Here is a 15,045-nt window from a genome sequence, read left to right as displayed (position 1 = left end):
TTACCTTGACATCACTGGTAAAACGTGGCTCCAGGGTGGTGAGTGTAGGTGTGTAAGGAGGTGGATGATCCACCTGTGGAATCCGCCCCTGTGTCCCCTGTCTTTCTGCATGTTATAAGGCAAGTTATTCCACTCCAGTCCACTGGCTCTGGGACTTTGAATGAGGAGCACAGGCTGCAGGCTGGACATCATGTGCCTTAACTTTCTCAACTGGTTGTCAGGCCACAGAATCGAACAGGATTGCTGAGGTGGGGTTGCTTTGGGGCTGCATACAGTTGGCAATTGATGTTGGAGTTCTTGGATGCTCACAGGAGGGTTGGGGGCCTGGTCAGTCCTGGGCTAATCTTTCTTGTGCTGCCAGCAGATCATTGGGAAAGATGTGGGGGATGATCCTGTGAAGTAGTACCATAGGAAGGAAGGTCCTGCCATTAGCGGACCACAGAAACACATGTGATGAAGGGGTCTGGAGGTGGGCCCTGTAGGGACAGCCGTGTAGTGGCCGGGACACTGTCTTTTCTCAAATGAGGATGCTCAGTCGCATGCAAGCTGTCTCTGGAGCCAGATTTTGGGTCATGCATGTAGCAGATGATCTGCTGAGACCGGGGCTTAGGGACTCAGTGTGTACTTGAGTGCAGCAAGTCTCCCTCAATTTAGCTGTGGTTGCAGTGCGAGAGTCCTGGATGATACTACTAAAGGCAGCGTGAATTAAGTATCTTTGTCAGAATCATCCTTTTGTGGGTCCTGCCATCCCCTGGCCTCCTTTTGCTCACAGAGTTTATGATTGCCTGGGCCCTACACTCAGGCACCTTACCTTGGGAAGGCCTATCATTGAAAGGACGTCCTCTCCAGGGTCCCAGTGCACCTGTGTGCTGACTTTGGGATCTTCTGATTTTGCACATCCACCGATCAGCGTCTCACCATTACCACACTTGCTGCATTGGAAGAGGCTTCAGGCTGCCTTCGGAAAATACGGAAGTGCTCAGGGAGGAGGTGGACAGAGAGCTCCAAGTGCAGGACGTGGTGCCTACTGATGCCATCTCTGATACTGCTGGACACATGGGCGTCTTCAGCTCCTGAAACACCTGTGTTCCCTGTTTGTGTTTGTGTCCCTGTATCGAGCCTGTGTGTGTATACACGTGTGTGCTTGTGTCACCTGTGTTTGCGTGCGTGCGTGTGTGTGTGTGTGTGTGTGTGTGTGTGGCCCAGGGAAATATCAGAGAAAAAGGCTACAGGAGAGGAAATGCCAAGCAATCAGAAGACGAGACACAAGGCACCCCCAGTTTGAGGGTGGTTGGTCGCCCTATCTCTGCAGTGACCCTGTCCAGGATGGGAATGAGGAAAGGATGGCCACTGATAACTCAGGACCTTGGCTTCAGAAATCTGCCATGAGATGAAATACAAAAACACACTCACCATTTCTACCGTGTTCTTGTATGTGTTTGGACCAGGAAGAGTGAGTGCATGGTCTGTGGATTCACCCAGGGCAAATCAGGTGGAGTGGGGCTTTAAAACCACCGCCTGTGGAGCCCACAGCCTGTGGGGACATGGGCTGGCAGGTGGAAATGGTGGATGTGGATACAGAGGACCTGGGATGGGTGAGGAGGCTAAGGTCTTGCTGAGAAGGACAGAGACCCGAAGGAGAAAGAGGCACAGATTGACTTGTGTACTGGAGACTTGCTCTACACATGTGAGAAGGAGACCTGGGAAGGTCCTGGGCCAGTGCTTCCCAGGATCAGCCCATCAGCCAGCACCCTCTCTCCATGAGGGTTTCACACACTGGAACGATGTGACACAAAATGCGAGACATGCTAAGGTAGGCTGTCGTGCAAAACCACAGGCATCCTAGGAGAGACAACATGTGAGTGTGGCATGCCTCCAGGCACTTCCAGTCTCCCTGGCAGTGCAGAAAGGCGTAGAAAGTGCAGGTGTTTTACGTGTGTGCTCTTCTGCCGAGGTGTGCCTATAAGGGAGGGAACAGGGAGGAAGCAAGGATGGTGGGCTTATTGCGTGTCCGAAGGACCTCATGAGAGTGGGAGACAGGGAAGCCCCTGGGTGCAGTGTAGGGCCTGCTGGTTTTCAGGGTCCAGGGGAAAGGCAATAACGCTCCTGCCAAAGATACCCCATGGCTTGTGCTGAAAGTCCTGATATAAATTCCTTCTTTCCTCTGGGTCTTTCCCCTGGCTTTGGGGACCTGAGGGCAAAGGTGTGTGTTTGCACCTGGGGGAGGATTTTGGCAGTTTCTCTGGAGCATAATCTCTGATTTTGTCGTAGGGGATCTGCACCAGCTGACACTCAGAAGGAAGCTGCATTCCAGGTGACCGTCTTGGATGCCCCTGTGGCCAACCAAGGACTGGCTAACTTGGCACGTGGGCTGTGTAGGTAAGCAGGGATGCCTGACTCCAGGGAGTCCTACCTGGGCTTAATGAACCCAATGAAAGAGAGTATTTGATTTAGCAAATCAATGAGGCCTGGGTGGAATCAAGCCCTCTTGGTGTTTTTGAGATAGAAAAGCTGCTTTCTGTCCAAGGGAGGCATGAGCTGTGGGCCCAGAAAGGGCAGGATTCCCAGATCATCATCTGTTTGGGGACTCCATGGGTCTGGGTAGGAATAAACAGAAGGGACCACCTGTAGGAATGCCACCTTACCATTATGGTCTCGGGCTTCATGCCTTGTTTCAGAAGAGACCCTCTATCTATGGGCACCTTCTTCACAACATTGGATCACACCCAGGTCTCTCACAGACTCTGGGGGACCTTGGAGGCTCAGGCATCTCTTTGGCCTTTTCCTGCTAAAGGGAGATAGTGCTTGGAGGCACAGGTCTTTTCCTGCTAAAGGGAGATAGTGCTTGGAGGCACAGGTAGACAGGTGCACACAGAAAACTACACAGGTAGAAAGAACAGGGGACCTCACTCAGAATGTTGATGTGGTAGGCTAGCAATAGGGACACAGTTTTGACCAGGAATGACTTAGAAAGGGCACACTGAGAAAGCAGTTCTCCAAGTCAGCTGAGCCCAGACGTCCTTGTTTTCTGGTCCCCTGAAAGAATGCACAGGCAATGGATCAGGCCAGTGTGACTGGTACTGTGAAGCTGTCCAAGGTAATGGGAGAATGTAGAATGCAGGCAGAACTCATTCAGCTGTCCAGGGCGAGCATTTCCAACCCTGCCTGAAGCTCTGCAGATCGGTCCTTGTCAGGAGCAAATGCCAAAATTTTGTAACCTTTGAGGCTAAGTCAAAGGGTTAGAAGTGTAACCTGACAGGATCGATGAGAAAGTGAAAGAAAATAATCAGGACAAAGAAAGTCAGGTGCTTACCAAAATTGATGTTCCTGGAGAAGAAAGTTTGTATGTCTGTATATGTGCAAGTTTCCTCTCAGGGATGTTAATGTGTGCACACGCATGTGTGTGCATATATGCATGAAAAGCGCCTGACAGTATGCTTGTGAGTATGAGGTGTAGAAACTGACCTAACCAGGTGATAGAAGTTGAATAGGGAAAACATAAAAGCCATAGGGAAAGGTACATGCTCTGGCCATCAGAAGCACTGGAGCCGGGTTGCCAATCCCTGTTATCTCACTGAGTGAGCAACTTCTAAGTGGAATCACAGTGGTGCACCCAGGATGCCTGGCAGAAAGGAGAGGCAGGAAGAAAGTGCCTGGGGGTGACCAATGAGAGTGCAGAGGATCCGAGACACAGAACAGGCTGCAATTCCAATACACAGAGGTCATAGTGGGTGACCCCACAGCCCCTTGGACATGTAGCTACCAGGGCGTTCTATCCTTCTAGAACACTGGGCTTTCTTTCCCTGTCCTTGCCATGAGCATGAGCACCCCGTGCCTTTTTTTGAGGTTTCAGAAATGGACCAGCACTGCAGCATAAGCACCTGCTACCTGCATAGTCTTCCAGTTTGAAAAATCACTCTTTGTACTCTTTGAAGAAGGTATATATCGGGAGTAAGGACTATAGGATGGATGGATTAGCTTGATCCTCTTGCTGCTCCTGGCCCCACAGGATTGGCCTATTGGGCAGGCTGGTACGTGTTCTTACATGGAGAACAGAACCATTTTGAAACGACCTTGGTAGGGTAAATGGGCAGACGTGCATGTCTCGGGCACCAGGAAGTCCTGGAACTTAACAGGGAGTTGTCCTTAGCATCTCACTGGTAGGCGTTTGAACAAGGTTCAGGGAGTTTCCTCATGCCAGCAGAGCATGCCCCCATTTCTCCCTCTGTGCAAAGTGTGGCCAAGACGCTGCAGACCTGTGCAGTGTTCACATCTGTCCAGTGAGGGAGGGAGGATAAACCGGCCCCTTCTGAGGTTCAGCAGTGACCGCCCACTGTTGGCTTTCAAGTTTGAGAAAGTACTGTCTGAAAGTGTGGACTAAAAATGTCTGATTTTGTACACCCGTGGTGGACTCATGTTGATGTATGGCAAAACCAATATAATATTGTAAAGTAATTAGCCTCTACTTAAAATAAATAAATTTAAATTAAAAAAGAGTCTGATCTCCCGTTAGTGAAACTCACTCAGGAGGAGAAGGGCTTGCCTTCATGCCAAGGATAAGCTTCTCGTATGAGTGCTGGTGTCCAGACAGTGGCAAAGGGTAACAGCATCACTTAAAGAGATGGAACTACATAGACACCAGCCCTGGTACACACACAGAAGGATAGCCCAAAACAGTGCTATGCCAGAAGCAGAGATAAAGAGACACAGAGCGAGCTCTGTACCCTAAGGTTCTGGTGTCCCCGAACAATGCAGATCAACTGTTTCCTCTCAGGGATGTTAATGTGTACACACGCAAATGGTACTCCTACTCCCGTAGCATCCGGACAGCAACAGGTACTCTGTCCCATGGAGAAAAGTATCCAGCCACTGGATCTTTTGGATACTCAGAGCGAACGCCCAGTTATTAAAGGTTATTAAAGGTCTTGTGGGACCCAGGAGTGTGTTTTTCGGATTGCGGAGCAGGAACCCGTGGTTGGAATTTCCAGATCCAGGTCAATGACAGCCCCCGGGGAAGCGGCAGATGCAAAACCTGCTAGCTCCTTGGAGCAGAATCTGGCCACGTGGTGGAGCTGGAGCCCAGGAACCAGGAAAGATGCCCTCCAGTCTAGGGGCATGTCCATAAGGGTGCCGTCCACTACCCTTTTGGCCATTGGTCTAGATTTGGGCCAGCAGCCTGTGCGTGGCTCACAACCTAGGGCCCTGCCTGTTTGGGTGATGTCCCAGGGCCCGTTCAGCCTGTCCTGGGATGTCCACTACCCCTTTCTTCAGCCTCAGGCGACCCCAGACACACCAGCCCCTGCCTCCCAACCATGCCTCTCACTCCCCACCCCGAAAAAGCAAGCGGGCCCCACAGGTTTACTGCAGACTGGGCCTCCATTGCACACCACTTGCTTTGGTGCTATTATGTCTGTCCTTTCGCTTCTGACAGCCAGGGGTCATGGCCAGGGCCAAGAGGAGCGTGAGAGGTGGTCATAGGAAGACGGGAGCGTCCTGGGACCCTGGACCTTCTTAGTTGTGAGCCCAGGTGTTCAGGGGGATGGGGCCCCGCAGCCTGCCCTTGTGATGCTATTCACAGCTGGGACCTAGCAGCCACCAGTTGTCACACCAGGCGAAGATGCCACCCTCTTCAGGGTGGAGATGGCAGAGGATGGCAGGGCCCTGGTGGATGGAGATGTGGTGGGAATCAGGCGGGTGTTCCAGCTGCCTGTGGAAGACATCATGGAGGAGGTAGAGGTTTCAGCTGATGAGGAGCAGCAACAGGGATCCTCCCAGGAGCTGGAGGAGAAGATGTTGGAGAAGCAGGGCCAGGAAAGGCCTGAATGAGCTTCTGGTGCTATATGTGCTACAGGCGCTGGCCGCCCTGCAAGTGGAACTGACGTCTTAGCATGAGAAAAACCGCAGGGCCTATGTTTGTTTCATGTGAAGAGCCATCAGAGGAGGACTTGGCTCAGAGGAGCGCCACCATCCAGGGCATCCCTGGCTTCTGGGACAAAGTGGTATCCTTTCTGCTGCTCCTTGGGGTCTACTTAGGAGGAGGAGAAGGAGGTGCAGAGGCAGGAGCAGGAGGAGGGGTGGGGGCGAGTGCTGGTGGACCCTGAAGGAAGTGTGGTACTGGGCAATTCGCAGGCTTCAAAGGCACAGCTGAATAGAGTCCTGGCAGGGCCACACCTGTGAGTGTCGAAGCCATGACATTGTGTGTCTACTTCAGGCCTGCATCTGAGGAGGAACAGCTCCGAGGCCTCTAAGTCAGGAATGACCAGAGACAGTACACCAGAGCAGTCTCAGCAGACAGTTATTGTTGTAAATGTGGATGATCCTGAAAATAACTGAGACATGGGAGTCACACATACACACACACAGACACACATACACATACGCAAACACACACCAACACCTTTGCTTTCAGACACGATGTGTTACAACGACTGCATGTCTAACCATGTAAGCAGTGACATACCACTACCCAGCATACACAGGTCTAGAGAAGAGTAACAATCAGAAACAGTCTCTGCTTGGGGAATGCAGACCACCTCAGATGCAGTACACCAAAAGGAACCCAGAGCCATGAGCGTGTCTGATGGTATGGCAGGGCCTGAGGACATCAGTAGTGGCTGGGCAAGCAGAAGTGCCCAGCATCCTTGACGATGCCTGTTCCAGTGTCCTTCTTCCACCCCAGACTAGGACTGTTGTTCCTGGATCTTCTTGGCCTAGTATGTGGCCTAAATGGCTCCTTGACCTAAAGCAGATTATGAACCACCCTCAAGTTTCTGTCATCATCAGCGACCAAGATAAAGACTTTCTCAGCTACATGATCGACTTGAAGGTCAATGAGGGAGACTGAGGACAGGTGGGTATGGGACTTGGTGGAGAGTGGGAGGATCATGTTTTCCATGTTCCTACACTGGGAGAGTTTGGAGAGGCTTCATGGAAGCTGTTAATGGGAGGCAAGCTGAGGCCCCTAGAAGCTTGCACCTTTTCCCTTCTCCCTATCCTAGCAGGTACAGGTGCGAGCCATCTCTGGTCCCACAGCAAGCTGATATTTCCTTTTTGGGACCACCCTTACTTCTTGAACAACAGTGATCATTAAAGAGTATTATCTTGACATCACTGGTAAAACGTGGCTCCTTGGGTGATGACTGTCAGTATGAAAGGGTGTGGATGATTCACCTGCGGGATTCGCACCCTTCTCCCCTATCTTTCTGCAGGGTAAAGGGCACATTGTTCCACACCAGTCCATTGGTTCTGGGACTTTGAACAGGGAGGAGCCAGCCACAGGCTGGTCACCAGGAGCCTAAACTTTCTCAACTGGTTGTCAGGCCACAACTGCCCAGAATCAACAGGATTGCTCAGGTGGAGTTGTTTTGGTCCTGCATACAGTTGATGATTGATGTTGGAGTTCTTGGCTGCTCATGGGAAGGTTCGGGTCCTGGTCAGCCCAGAGGTGACATTCCTCGTGTTGCCACCAGATCATCAGCTAAGACGAGTGGGACGATCCCCTGAAGTGCTACCCCAGGAGGGAAGATTCTTCCATGAGTGGTAACTGACAGAAACACATGTGGTAAAGGGTCTGGAGGTGGGCTGTGAAGGGACAACTGTGTTGGAGCCGTGACACTGTCCTTTCGCAAATGGGGATGATCAGGCTCATGCAAGCTGGCTGAGGAGCATGGATTTGAGCTATGCATGTAGCAGGTGGCCTGCTGAGACTTGGGTCTGGGCATTCAATGTGTCCGTGAGTGAAACAAGTCTCCCTCAAATCAGCTGTGGTTGCAGCATGAGACTCCTAGGTGGTACTACTAGAGGCAGGGTGAATTAAGTATCTTTTTCAGAATAATCCTGCTGTGGGTCCTGCCATCACCCGGCCTCCTGTTGCTCACTGAGTTTGACATTGCCTGGGGCCTTCATTCCCGCCCCTTAACTTGGGAAGGTCTATCATTGAAAGGGCATCCTCTCTGGGATCCCAGTGCACCTGTGTGCTGACTTTGGGATCTTCTGTGAATTTCCACATGCACCACTTGGTGGCTCACAAGCATCACACATGCTGCGCTGGAAGTAGCTTCAGGCTACCTTGGGAAAATATGGAAGAGCTCGTGGAGGAGGTGAACAGGGAAGAGCTCGTGGAGGAGGTAAACAGGGAAGAGCTCGTGGAGGAGGTGAACAGGGAGCCACAAGGGCAGGGCATGGTGCATACCGACTACATCTCTGACATTGCAGAGACCACCCACCCTTAGACTGGGGACACCTCATGCCTCCACTTATGGTAACTAGGCTCCTCCTCTCCTGTCACCTTCATCTCTGTGTCTTCCCTGGGCTACACACACAAACACACACACTCACAAACACAGCCGACATAGGCACATGCGTGTATACACACACATGCTCGGCACGGAGACACAAACACAATCAGGGAACACGGGCTTCTGAAACACATGAGTTTCCTGTTTGCATTTGTGTTCCTGTGCCGAGCATTTGTGTGTATACATGTGTGTGCTTGTGTCGGCTGTGTTTATGTGTGTGTGTGTGTGTGTGTGTGTGTGTGTGTGTGTGTCTGGCCCAGGGCAGACACAGAGATGAAGGAGACAGGAGAGGAGGTGCCAAGCAACCAAAAGAGGAGGCACGAGGCGTCCCCAGTCTAAGGGTGGTTGGTCGCCGTATCTCTGCAGTACCCTGTACAGGATGGGAACGGGGAAAGGATGGCCAGTGATAACTCCAGACCGTGGCTCCAGAAATCTGCAATTAGACCAAATATAAGACAAGCTCACCATTTCTACTGTGTTGTTGTGTGTGTTTGGACCGGGAAGAGGGGATGCATGGCCTGAGGATTCACCCAGGACAAATCAGGTGGGGTAGGGCTTTGAGACCACTGGCTTTGGAGCCCTCAGCCTGTGGTCACATGGGCCGGCCTTTGGAAATGGTGGATGTGGCTATGGCAGGACTGGGATGGTGAGGAGGCTAAGGTCCTGCAGAAAAGGGCGGAGACCTGAAGGAGAAAGAGCCACAGATTGTCTGCTGCACTGGAGACTTGTTCCACACACGTAAGGAGAACTGGAAAGGTCCTGGGCTGTACTGCCCAGGATCAGCCCAAAAGCCAGCATGCTATGTCCATGAGAGTGGCACACACTGACACAATGTGACACAAAATGGAAGATAAGGTAAGGCAGGCTGTCTGTGCAAAATGACAGGCCTCCTAGGAGAGACAGGATGTGAGCGTGGCATGCCTCCAGGCACTTCCAGCCTCCCTGGCAGTGCAGGTAGGCAAAGAAAGTGCAGGGCCTAGTGTACGTGTGTGGCCCTCCGCTGGGTTGTGCCTGTGAGGGAGGGAACAGGGAGGAAGCAAGGGTGGTGGGCTTATTGCATGTCCCAAGGGAACTCGGGGGAGGGGAGATGGGGAAGCCCCTGGGGGTAATTTGAAGCCTGCTGGTTTTCAGGGTCCAGGGTCTAGGCAATAGCGGTCCTGCCAAAGATACCCCATGGTGTGTGCTGAAAGTCCTGACGTGAATTCCTTCTTTCCTCTGGGGTCATGCCCCTGGCCCTGGGGTCTAGAGGGGTAAAGGTGTGCATCTGCATCTGAGAGAAGATTGTGGCTCTCTCTCTCTGGAGCAGATTCTCTGATTTTGTCATAGGGGATTTGCACCAGGTGACACTCAGTGGGACCCTGCCTTCCAGGTGACTGTCTTGGATGTCTTTGGGCCCAACCAGGGACAGGCTTCTTTGGCACTTTGGCTGTTAGGAAAGCAGATATACCTGATTGTATGAAGACCTACCTGGGCCTAATGAGAGCAACTGAAAGGGAGTCTTGGCATTTAGTCAATCAGTGATGTCTGGGTGGTTCTAACACAGTTGGTGCTAAGTTACAGAGTCAGAAGTGCAACCTGAGATGAGCAAGTGAAAGAAAATAACCAGGACAAAGAAAGTTGGGTGCTTACCAAAGTTCATGTTCCTGGAGAAGAAAGCATGTACTTCTGCATATGTGCAAGTTTCCTCTCAGGGATGTTACTGTGTACATGCACATGCACACAAAGAACCACCTGCCAGTACGCTTATGAGTATGAGCTGTCGGAAGTGACCTAACCAGGTAATGGGAGTTGAATAGCAAAGCATGAACGTCATAGGGAAAGACTCCACCTAGACTCCAGCCAGCAGAAGCACTGATAACAGTTCCTGTTATCTCACCAAGATAGCAAGTTCTAAGTGGAGTCAGAATGGTGCACCAAGGATGCCCGTCAGAAAGGAGAGGCAGGAGGAAAGTGGCTGTGGGCGACCAGTGAGAGTTCAGAGGTTCCAAGACACAGAACAGGCAGCAACCCCAGACACAGAAACCAAAGTGGGTGACCACACAACCCCTTGACCACCCGGCTACAAGGGTCTTTCTGTCCTTCTGAAGTGCCAGGCATACTTTCCCTGACCTTGCCAAGAGCATGGGCAAGGTTTGCCTTTTTCCTGTGTTTTCAGTGATGGACCAGAACTGTAGCATAAGGACCTGCTACCTGCAGAGTCTTCCAGTTTGAAATATTACTAATTGTACTCTTTGCAGAACACATATATTGGGTATCAGGACTATAGGATGGATGGCTTAGCTTGATCCTCTTATTGCTTCCCTCCCCACAGCCTTGGGCGACAAGGCAGGCTTGGGTGTGTTCTCACATGGAGAACAGAATCGCATTTGCTGGGAGCCACCACGGGAGACCCCATGCATGACAAAAGTCATGCAGAGAATATCTGACAGGCAAAGGCGGATCAGGACTCGAGGGATTCCCTGGACCTGCTCAAGCATCTGCCCCCAAACCAAAATCTGTCTGTCTACTGTTTACTATAGTATGCCTTTCATCAGTTCTTCTGACATTAACAGGGTGCTCTCCCTGACAATCATTCTCTGAAGAAATTCAACTTAAGGCTCTAGTTAATAAGTCTCCTGGGCTTGAAAGGAGCATTTTAATTCTAACCCCTCTGTTACTATTTTAGCTTGCTTGGCAGGTCTATTCATACTCTTGTATTTAACGCACATGATTGTTCACAACAAAACCCAAGTATAACCTTTGAGTGATAAAACAGCATTATTAGAATAATACTGCATTGTTGAGCCAATGTTTCCTTCTGAGTTTCCTTGTCCTTTACCCAATTTGCACCTGGGAGTGCATTAGCTAGTATATTGGAATGCAAGAAAAACAAGCGGTAGCCTTGGTATTAGCAACATAAGACTCTTGAGTTAATAAGTTTGTTCTTTCTTGTAACCCACTGCACCTTTGCTCCATAAGAATGTAACTCTGTTTCCTGACGGGGAAAGAATGTAACTCTGTTTCCTGAGGGGGACTGCAGACTGGAAAGATAAAGGGAAAGCAGGTTTTGAGGTTGACCAACATTTATCAAGAAAGAGTTGCAAAATGTTAACAGGCCACAGAGCCAGAAGATAGTGTACATAACATAAGACCCTTGTTTGTGAAAAGCTTTGCAAAAAATGTCCTGGTTTCGATAAAGGTAAAACTGATGGAATGTTGAGCTTATTCTGCATGACTTTGTATCTTTCACTTCTGGAAATGTGTAACTCAGGGTATAAAAGCCCCTTTTGAAAATAAAGCTGCAGACCCGTTTCACCTAAGCTGGGTCTCCCCGTGTCATTCTCTCTCTCTCTCTCTCTCTCTCTCTCTCTTTCTCTCTATCAGCCAGATTCCCTAGAGCACAACGGCTCTCTGTGTTAACTTTTTTGCCCGGGCTTCTAAGACCCAATCTAGAAGGTGCTCTGCGTCTTCGCTCCATCGGGAGTGCGCCTGTGGCCTCCATGAACAGAGCGAGTGCTGTGTTAGGGGCTTTATTGGCTTTCTGTGTAAACTAAGGAATATCAGCCTCTTTTGCTCTCCTTTACTTTCCCTCTTGCCAATGCCGTTCATCCTGAGAGTATCCCTAAATCCTGCTGGGGCTGGACCCTGGCAAATGGCACCCAGAACAGGAACCTGAAGGTAAGTCTCCCCATTGTCCAGTTTTTGGAACGGCCAGGGTCCCACTTAGGGTGCTGCAAACCCCCTTGCATACGATAGGTAGTGTGAGGAAGAGTGGGTAGTGTTGAATCTTTCCTTGAAGACAGAAATCACTGACACGGGGAACAACGAATCAAAAGAACGACAGCTCTTTATAGGAGTAATCTTGCAATTGTTAAATAAAAGAGGAATTAAAGTTAAGGTTAGTATTCAATCATTTTTTACGTTTGTACAAGAGCAATGTGTTTGGTTTCCAGAAGAGGGCACTGGTAACCTAGATACTTGGGAAAATGTAGGGAAACAGGTAAAATCTTATTACACTTTTGCATTACCCAGAAAAAGTAACCACTGACACCCTTTCTCTTTGGAATATGATTAAGGATGCTTTAGATCCTGCTCATAAATCTGAAGGGTAAATAATTTGAGACCGTAATGTGGGGCGGTTAGGATTGTACCTGCCTAACTGCCAGCAGGGTGAAGAGGGTACAGAATGAATAAGAATATTCTCTAGAAAAATAGGTTTCTCTGCATCTAAGAATAGACAAATGTTTATTGAAGTACTACTTCACATGTTAGCCCATAGAGACATTAAAAAAAGCACAGGAAAACTGTCTAAATTTCTACATTGTTTTATACTTTTCATGGGCCAGAAAATGTTCCTGTAGATGCTTTGCTCTGTGAAATATGATTAGAAATGTCCTGAACCCTTGTCATGAAGCTGTTAGACAGCCTATGGGCGAGGCTATAGTGGTCGGTGGTGGGTCTCCACTTTTGTGCAGATCATATTTTCTGCCGTTGAAGAACAAAAAGGAGACAGACTGTGCTCTACCTCCCGAGGAAGGAGGGGGCTTACAGGATCCTATGGTCAGGCGCCCTGGTGAGCCCCCTCCCCCTCTGCACAAACCTTTAAAAACTTATCCACCACTTTCTGATTTAAGGTGACTGCCGCCACTTCCATTTGTGCCTCCCAAAGCCTCCGAAGGTGTTGCCTAAGGCTGAAGAAGATAAAAAGTTTTTTGCACAACAGAACTTTTAAAGCAGACACATACACAATATGCAGAGCATGCTCCTTGGAGAAAACCCTCAGGGGGGCCTCACGCAGGCTAGGAGAGAAGTGGAATGGTAAGGGGATTTAACAACAATATTAACTCCGGACATGCCTGTTACTCCAATTCCAATGGGAGTGGCTGTCCCCCTACCTGAGGGTATTATAGGATTAGTGTTTGGGCGTAGCTCGCTTTCTTTTCGAGGAATTTCACTGGTGCCTGTTGTAGTAGATTCTGATTATATTGGGGAAATTTAAGTTTTGATCTTGCCACTTGCCAAAACTGTGCAAATTAATAAAGGTCAAAGAATAGCACAGCTTTTGCTTTTAAGTTATTATCAGAAAGGAAAAAAAAAAAAAAAAACTTGACTTCTCAAGCTAGGGGCCACAGAGTATTTGGATCTAGTAATCTAGCTTTTTGGGTTCAGGAAATTACAGCTTCTCGGCCTTCAAAAGACCTTTTAATTCAAGGAAATGAAATAGGGCTGTTAGATACTGGAGCAGACGTCTCTTGCATTGCTGGACTTCCACCTTTAGAAGGGACAATTTTAGTTTTCACAGATGATTCCTCTAATGTTAAAGCAGTCACAATTATTGATAAAATATCCCATGTTCAGGTAACTGAAGTGACATCTGCCCAGAGAGCTGAGTTATGAACAGTTATTTGGGCTCTTCAACATTTAAGAGACCACACCTTCAATTTTTTGACTGACTCCCGATATACTGTAGGGTTGATTCCTCATATAGAGACCGCTAATATCCCCCCAAAATAAAACTACTATATTCTCCTTGTTATCTGGTTTACAGAAAGAGATTAAACACAGAGATAAGAAATACTTTGTGGGACATATTAGAGCCCATTCTGGCTTGTCTGGCCCTTTACATGAAGGAAATGCTTTGGCAGATGCATTGAGTAAAGTAATTGCTTTAAACTTACAGAAAAAGATGGACAAAGCCAAAACTTCTCACAAAAGTCACCATCAAAATGCAACTGGTTTAAGGTATGAATTTCATATCCCTAAAAGAAACAGCTAGACAAATGGTAAAGTTATGTCCAAATTTCCCAATATTTAATCCATCTCCACTGTTAGGAGTAAATCTCCGAGGCCTTAAGCCTAATGCTCTCTGGCAAATTGACGTAACCCTATCCCGACCAAAAAATGAGTCTACTTATTTTATTTTAGCTTGCCTACCCTCTCCCTATGTTTTTCTCTTCACTAATGACTCCAAAGGACTTAATATACAAATACATTATTCAGGTGGACCTAACATAGTATCTTGTGAACAATGTACTCTCTCATCTTGTGTGAACCCTCAATATAACGTTTGTTCCTTTGCAGTGTTGCGAAGTCCACCCTATCTTATGGTGCCTGTGACTGCACTCACTTATTGGTATGATAACTGTGGTCTTGCTGTGCTGCAACAATTACAAGATTTGATGTGATCATGACTGTTTGTGAGCTTGCCTTTCTTGAGAATATCAGCTTTAATAACTGCAATTACCTCTGTCACTGTGGCGGCAATATCATTGACTCAAAAAGTGCATACTGCTCAATATGTTAATACTATGTCTAAAATTGCCTGGAAAATCCCATGGACAGAGGAGCCCGGTAGGCTACAGTCCATGGGGTCGCAAAGAGTCGGACACGACTGTGTGACTTCACGTTCACGTTCTCGTTCACGTTCATGTCTAAAAATGGCTCTTTAGCTTTGGCAGGAAGTTATAGATAGGAAACTAGAAATGGAGGTAGATGCCCTGGAGGAAGCAGTAATGCATATTGGGACTGAATTACAGGCATTAAAAGTAAACCTGTCACTGTCCTGTCATGCCGACTACTGGTGGATTTGTGTAACACCCATGAAAGTAAACGAGACAGATTATAACTGGGAGAAAATTAGAAATCATATTTCGGGGGTATGGAATAGCTCCAGCATTAGTTTAGATTTAGGCAAACTTCACACTCAGATAAAGACCATGGAACATTCCCATTGGATTTTTCCACCTCAGGAGCAGCAAATGACCTTTTT

At 48.7% G+C, this 15,045-nt stretch overlaps 1 pseudogene; it reads right to left on the bottom strand.

Moving 5' to 3' along the window:
• Positions 1 to 428: 428 nt before the first annotated feature.
• On the bottom strand, positions 429 to 9,621 carry LOC132344547 (uncharacterized; annotated as a pseudogene).
• Between the last annotated feature and the right edge of the window lie 5,424 nt (positions 9,622 to 15,045).

The sequence above is a fragment of the Bos taurus genome, chromosome Y (genome assembly GCF_002263795.3).
Source record: "Bos taurus isolate L1 Dominette 01449 registration number 42190680 breed Hereford chromosome Y, ARS-UCD2.0, whole genome shotgun sequence".
NCBI classification, from domain to species: Eukaryota; Metazoa; Chordata; class Mammalia; order Artiodactyla; family Bovidae; genus Bos; species Bos taurus.
Note: the sequence above shows the minus strand (reverse complement) of the source record. Positions and strands in the feature narration are given on the sequence as shown.